Here is a 6,377-nt window from a genome sequence, read left to right as displayed (position 1 = left end):
GTTAGGTGGTAGAACAGCCGCAGTCAGAACCTCGCCCTTTAATAAAGGAAAATTGAAATTGAAACCTGCAGAAAAGGAACATAACATAACCTAAATTATGAATGAAAATCATCATCCACTGTCAATTCCACATAGTACACTCCGGTCACTGCTTCGTGCAGGCCAACGAGGCTCTGGCATTCAGGACCTACGGCCAGTATTATCCTCAGTAGGACTGTGTTGTCCTTGTTTGCTGACTGCCACTTTACAGCCTCAGCTCTTAACCTTCACTCGGCCAATGTGTCACATGTGACCCATAGAAAATATAGGCGTAGTCGGCCGATGGCTCACTGGTGACCCATCGTGTTGATTAAAAAGTACATGTGCTTTTAGCATCTTCATACTTGTATGTGAGGTTGTAAACGCTGGCAGATGTTCAGATAATACTTTGAAATGTCATGTGGAAGAAAACCCACCCACCCAGGACCCCCCTTCCCCACAACTACAAAGTTACCCATGGAAGCTGGCGCGAATTTTAAATTTGTACACTTATTTGACAAAAATGTTATAACTCGTAGACTATTTGACCAATCTACTTCGGGTAACTTTTGTTTTGCAGCTAGAACATCATAAAAATGGGGAGTTTGCCCCCTCTCCCCCACCATTTTTGGAAGGTGGGGCAAACTTAAGCCTTATTTTCAAAGAATGGTCCTTTCTCAACCGAATGAAAGCAATTTTATGTTCCTGGGTGCATTGCATTATAGAATATGTGAAAAAACTCCCCATTTTTATGATTTTTTTTCATAGAAAGTTGGGGGCCGCGGCCCACCCAACCCATCTTATTGGCTTTGGCGTTTTTTATTTCTGCACAGTTGCATGCCCTGATGTTCTAGCTGAAAAACAAAAGTTACCCGAAGTAGATTGCTCAAATAGTCTCCGAGATATAACGTTCTTCTGAAATAAGTGTAAAATTTAAAAATCGCGCGCAAAGGCGGCGGCCAGAGAGAGGCTACTTTCGAAAACCCGCTCGGCGGTCTGGAGGTTAACCTAGGTAAGGATATTTTAGTCCTCGAAGACAGTAAAGTTTTATTGAAGATTAGGCACACACAGGAGATGTATTATGTAAAAATTTTCAGCGAAAAATGCAGGCTCGATCTGGACTCCAACTCTGGTCTCTGGAATCCACGTAGGTAGAACAGCGATAGCGAAAAATCAGGCATGGCCAGGCCGGCTCGGTAGCTCAGTGGTTAGAGCAATGGCACGGTATGCCAGAGACCCAGGTTCGAGTCCTGGTCGAGCCTGCATTTTTCGCTGAAAATTTCTACGTAGTAAAGTTTTAGTTCTTGTTTAGTAGTGAGTGAATGATTTAGTTTTAAATATTGAGGAAGAAAAATTTTAACAGCCATTTTCTTTTCTTTTCAGGGGCCACCCTCAATTTTGTCTTGGTTAAGAGGTCTATCTCCTTATAACATGATGGGCCGAAATGGCCTATGTACTGAAGTACCCATAACATACAAATCAATCAACAATTGTCCGTTGCACAATTTGAGAATTCAAATCCGTCGTGTAATATTTTCTGTGCTCATTTGTTAACATGATCGTGGGGTGTAAGCAGTGTTCCTTTCGTGAAGATCACTGAAATGCCAACCTCTCTTCCATGCAGTGCACCCTGGGAACTGCATTACAGGCTAACGGGGCTCTGGCGACTGGAACTACAGCCAGGATAATCCTCTGTGGTGCTTTGTATTACATGTTGTAAAAAATTCCTCATGTGGCACATTTTCCCAACAGCTACCATTTGTATGTGGCTTGTTCACAGATTTTTGTCTTAACCCTGAAGGAACCCTCAGTGATTCAGTGCAAATAAGAAAATTGCAGCCTAAACTTACGTTATACACACAACCCTTATTCCAAAAGATCGAAAGAAATATTTATAATTACCGTAATTATCATGATAATGATTGTAACGTACAGGATACATTGCCCCTTAATGGCTAGCTTACCATTCCGAGGCAATGTATCCCCGAAGTATGATACTCACAGACGGCCAATCATATGTTTTTTTGTTTGAGAAATTCACAAAATATGGAGAATAACGCATCAGTGTAGCTTACTATGTGTGAAAAGGAACAAAGCAATTTCGATCTTCAACAAAACAAAGCCTCAAGTTGCATTTGACACAAAGCACACTTGTTTGTTCTTTGGGACAGTTGCGACGTTTGCCCTTTTTACCCACCGTGGGCAGTGTGCCGTTTAATTGACAGTCCAAAGGTGATCTTGGAACAACAAGCTGTTGCACTCTCTTTGCAGGAGGTGGAGCTTCATTGGACGATGGGTATCTTCTTTCCAACACTTGTGAGAGCAGCTGAAATATCAGCACAAAAACGTTTCAGATGTAGGTGGTCTAACCCCAGCAAGGTGCAATCTCTATGGATTGTAAGGGGTGATACGATACTTCCACGTAGTACAGCAAAATGTCAACCTCACTTCCAGTAGTACACCCTTGACTGCATTTTGCAGACTAACGAGGCTCTGGCATCTGGAACTATGTGTACTGAGTGCACCTTTACAGCCTCAGCTTTTAACTCAAGTAAGAATATTTTAGTCCATGAACATTACAGTTATGTTATATTACTTATATTTTAGTTATGGTAATGGGCTGGACCCTGTATAATATGACGGGTGCCAAATAGGCTGACTCACCCAATATTTCACCTTCAATCAATCAATCACACAACTTTTCTCATTTCATTTACCTCATCTGCAAATGTAATTCCTGTAAATGTTGATTCCTTTGTGTGTACACAAATAAATCATTAATCATTCCAGATACATCCCTGCTCACAAACAGTTTTGAAACCCCACTTACTACGTTTGTTTGGCACATACTGCCGGAGTGTGCACCCCTTTGTGTGGCACCATCATTTCGTCTACAAAAAATCTTTTTCATTTTCAATAGGCAAACAATTTACTTCACACTTTCCAGACTGTTTTAACTTTCTCAATTCTGTCTTCAATTTCTTCTATGTTGCCTCGAAAATGTAAATATCTACACAATTTTCAGTGGCATAATGCTGGCAGTTTTGTGAGATCTTGTTGTAATTGCCCAATAGTCTTTATATGAAGGCATACTAACAATCCCCAACAAAATATTATATTTCAATTGCTGTTGTATTTATGCTCACTCTCGTTTACTCTATAGAGATTTGTTTGATATACGTACTATTGCCTCAAATAATGTATTCTCAAAAAGTCTTCTAAAATACTGCAAAGGTGTCAACTCGTCAGTCAACATGAAATGGTCATCACCAGGAATTCAAGTCTGTATGTGCATGGTTCCTTTGCCTACTGGAATTTTTGCTGAAATATGTTTCTCAATGTTGTTCTTTGAATGTGCACCGATATGTGCTAAAGGCACATCGTCTTCACTATGGCTTAAAAAAAATCATTCTTGTAGCAAACCTGGCTTTGATGATACAACCAGCAGTTGGCATAATCTTCTGTGGTGCATTTCTGTGACCTTCTGAGAAGGCCAGTCTCTCGATTGGACAGCAGTTTCTCAGACAAAGGTTCTCAGGAACAACAGGATGTTTGTTTTATGGAAATAGGTTTCTTTATAATGCTACTATCTGTCTACTTGTCATGCTTCCCTACTGTGTGACCTTCATAGGGCTTCCTTATCCCCTGTGACTATTTTCGCATAAGTCCAATTCTTTGCACGTGAACACACTAGTTCAGTTGGTAAGCTTACAGCTTTCTTGGCATCTGTTGAACAACGCTGATCTCTGAAATTTTTCCAATGTCACACATGCTGCTTGAGACTTTGTCGTTGGCCAAGTCTTGGCACTAGCCCAATGCTAAGTCACAGGTTCCTTCTCCAGCCTGTAAGCACTTCCTATTTACAACCTATACTTTGCAGAGCAGCTGACTAGAGACACGTTTTGACTACGTCATAGGTTGTTAGTTATTAGAATGATTAAGTTCATGTTGGCATCGAGTCAACTGTTGGCTGTTGCTCATATGCTCATTACACCATTCACTTAACACATCTGGGTGAGGCCTGACATAGCCTCTGGGAATTGCTGTATCTTTGGCATCTGTGGCATTGGATAACCCCCGGTGATCTGTAGCTTTCTACTTTAATCCTGTATCGGAGAAGGTATACTTGTTTGTAAATGTAGGCGCTGTTTTCGCCTCTTTCGCCTCAAACTGTCCTTGGTACTCTCTCGTAGGTCTCATTTTGTCATTTGGCTGACTTGGATGACATCGAACAATTCTCCCAACGCCTCTTTGATGTCTTCTGTCAGGTATCAATGGGCAGTTTCCAGATTACTACTTTCACAGGCCACTCCCTTGACGTTGGAAATTTTTTGTTGCTGACAATATTGCATTATTTGGTCGAAGGCAATTCTTCATACCATCGTGGAGGATCGGTGGGTTCTTCTGCTACTATTGATGTGAAGGGATTCTTAACATGATATATGTAAATCGCTGGTGGCTTTAAATCTTCTTTATTGCCCGTTTTGTGGCTTGGTGTTTCTTCTTTGTTTGGCAATTGTCTGGCAGGTATTGGTCATTTTCACCGGAGAGTTCTTCTGTGTAATGTTGCTGTGGTCTCTAATTGATTTCTTGTGCATGTAAGGGGTGACCTTCTGGTAAGGCACCCAAATGTCAACCTTACTTCCACGTAGTGGATATCGAAGAACGGTATTTTCTTTGATCAATTAGTTTCTAAATAATCGTTAGTGTTTGAACTCTGCCGATTTATTTCCGGCAAATAAAACTTCTATTTTCATCATTGTTATGTTTCCACGTATGGCAGGTATAATATGGTAGCTACACATCTTGTCGCTAGTTTGACTAGAACATGAGAAGGTTCTAGGAATGAAAGTTTCGTCGGTTATCGATAAAGATCAACGACATGGAGGGGTGTAAGGGGTGACTCTTCCACGTAGTACACCCAATTGTCAACCTCATTTTCATGTAGTACACCCTGGGCTGCATTTTGCAGACTATAGAGGCTCTGGCATTCTACATTCTCCCTTAATCTTTGGCGGTGGCTTTGAGATTACATAATGGTCTCTCACAACTTCCGTTACGATAACATTACTTCCCTCGTAACACTGGAAAATGCAGTGTTCGGCTTATTAGGGTAGCACCATGACCAACATCAGTGCTTGTTTCTGCTGCGAGAGTGCCATCTGCTTGTCAAGTAGCATTTCCTGCTGCTGTACTTCAATTGCCAATTCTACTTCAGGTAGTCGCTAGAAATTTCCATTCACAGCCCTAGCTGTCATGAGTTTTATTCTTCTTTGATTGCCTATGCATTTTTTGGCATAGTTTCTTTCTTTAGAGGTGTTAATGGCTTTGGCGTCACTTGGGTTAGGAGTTCAGAGTGGTTCATTAACAACTCGATTTATACTAAGGTGTATTTCTTTGTAAGTTCACACACAGTTTATAGTTTGAAGTTACAATCCATACTTATGCTAAGTCCTAAGGTACTAAATGCTAATCCTATGGTAACTGCGAGGAGATAATCTTAGGCGCCATACTAACAGAAAATTGTAAAGTATCTTTACCTACGATTGGCAGAAGCAACACCGTCACTGATGAGAAGCAACTCCTCTAGCACAAGGTGCTGTTTCCTAAAAGGGGAGAGTTTTCATTCCATTTCAGTAAGTGTGTCTCGATACTTGCCCTAACGTTCGAGTAACCTTTCTGTTCCAGTGGCCATTTACGCTTCAGTCCATTTCCTGCAGTCTTGCCCTTCAGAGGACAAGCTATCAGTGTGATCACTATCTCATGCACGTGGAGGAGACATGTGGACACATGAACATTTGGAGACACTGGGTCTCTGAGAACACCATGTGATCACTATTTGACCTCGTCAACCTTGTTCACAGATGAAACTCACACTTGCTTTGCTAAGCCACATCCTGTTTTCGTAAACCGTGACATTTATCAAGGAGACCAGTGTTATTTTCATTTCCTTCAATCTTTCTTAGAGGAAGTATCTGACACTACCTTTGTGGCTTGTTTGGCAAAAGAGTCTGCACAATAAGGCATTTCGCTTAATGCCGGAGACAGGTGTCTACTATTGCCAATTTATACCTGCAACATAAATTAGGCCCGTTACACCTGTGTAAGTGACACCCAATAGTCAACCTCACTTCCACGTAGTACACCCTGGACTGCATTTTGCAGACTTACGAGGCTCTGGCGTCTGGCCCTTTGTCCAGTATAGTTTTGTGTGTTGTTCTGTTTTTTGTCCTTATGTGTGCTGAATGCCCCTTTACAGCCTCAGCTTTTAATCGAAATCAGACTGTTTTAATATTTTAGTTGTATGACATTACAGTTTTGTTATTTTAGTTATGGTAAGGGGCGATGGGTGCAAACTA

General features: G+C 41.2%; 1 non-coding gene across 1 annotated transcript; it reads left to right on the top strand.

Annotated features, from left to right (window-relative positions):
- Window positions 1-1,208: 1,208 nt before the first annotated feature.
- On the top strand, window positions 1,209-1,280 carry TRNAT-GGU (transfer RNA threonine (anticodon GGU)). The gene has a single exon. It is a non-coding gene; the product is annotated as a tRNA-Thr (tRNA).
- Window positions 1,281-6,377: the final 5,097 nt, after the last annotated feature.

Source organism: Lepisma saccharinum, chromosome 13, assembly GCF_977018435.1.
Source record: "Lepisma saccharinum chromosome 13, izLepSacc3.1, whole genome shotgun sequence".
Taxonomy (NCBI): domain Eukaryota; kingdom Metazoa; phylum Arthropoda; class Insecta; order Zygentoma; family Lepismatidae; genus Lepisma; species Lepisma saccharinum.
Note: the sequence above shows the minus strand (reverse complement) of the source record. Positions and strands in the feature narration are given on the sequence as shown.